The sequence below is a fragment of the Bufo gargarizans genome, chromosome 2 (genome assembly GCF_014858855.1).
Source record: "Bufo gargarizans isolate SCDJY-AF-19 chromosome 2, ASM1485885v1, whole genome shotgun sequence".
NCBI lineage: Eukaryota > Metazoa > Chordata > Amphibia > Anura > Bufonidae > Bufo > Bufo gargarizans.
In genome coordinates this window covers 252394171-252395625 of record NC_058081.1, presented here as the reverse complement: position 1 = coordinate 252395625, position 1455 = coordinate 252394171, and positions in this window count along the sequence as shown.

Genomic DNA, 1455 nt, shown 5'->3' with positions numbered 1-1455 from the left:
ATTTCCTAAATTTTTTGTGTTAAATTTCAATTTCATCTTTAGATATTTTGTAGTATATCAATTGAATGAAGTAATTTCAAGGGAACATAACTTTAGCCCTCATGTAACAAAAATGGAATGAAAATGCCGTACTTTATGGAGACATAAATTATATGCCAGCTTCAAACCATTATGTTGGTTGAGTTTTCCTGACGATGTGAGAATCAGGATATGTCACATTCATGCCAGTCTTCATCTCATTGTTCTGTATTTTTTCCCTTCTAAGTAGGATGAGATATGGAGCTGACCTTGCAAGGGGATGATGCTGAAGCCACCAGGTCACATACTTGACAGGTATAAACCTTTGGGAGAAGAAAATACTTGCTCATTTTAAAATAATGTGCTGAATATCATGATTTTTTTCTTGTTTATTTGTCCTGGAGAAAATGGTCATTTTTCTATATAATTGACTTTTTGTCTGTTATCCATCTGTGTAGGGGAATACAGTAATTATTGTTAATCAAATTATAATTTTTATTCCACTCATTAATAAACATGATACAGTATGTGATGAAATATGGCAATTCCAGCATAACCTGTCTGTATACCTTCATTTTCACTGATGGTGTGGCAACACTTTACACTTCAGTCAATGCAGTCTTTTTTTCTCATTTCATTAATAAACCATTGATGAAAGATGAATGAAAATCTAAGAATTGTATCAATAAATACAAGACATGCAGTCTTGCAATAAACTATCACAGTAGTAAGAATATCAAAAAATCACAGGTCCAGAAAACTATATCACATCTGCTGCCAAGGCCAATAAGATCATGGGTTTCATCAAAAGGGGCATAGATGCCCGTGATGAGAACATAGTCCTACCACTTTACAAATCCCTAGTCAGACCACACATGGAGTACTGTGTTCAGTTCTGGGCTCCTGTGAACAAGGCAGACATAGCAGAGCTGGAGAGGGTTCAGAGGAGGGCAACTAAAGTAATAACTGGAATGGATGGACTACAGTACCCTGAAAGATTATGAACATTAGGGTTATTCACTTTAGAAAAAAGACGACTGAGGGGAGATCTAATAACTATGTATAAATATATCAGGGGTCAGTACAGAGACCTCTCCCATCATCTATTTATCCCCAGGACTGTGACTGCAGTGTGAATATAGGTCTTGGCCAATGATAAGTGTAGGCAGTGCTGTCAAAGGGACAGACCGGGTAATTGTACTGGTATCCCAGGTCCATCTGCATTTCCACATTTATCATGGGGGAGAAATTTACATAGTAACAGTTTATAAAGCTGAAAAAAGACAGACATTTGTCCATCTAGTTCGGCCTGTTATCGTGCAATTTGATCCAGAGGAAGGCAAAAAAAAAAAACGTGAGGTAGAAGCCAATTTTCCCCACTTTAGGGGAAAAAAATTCCTTCCCAACTCCAATTAGGCAATCAGAATAACTCCCTAG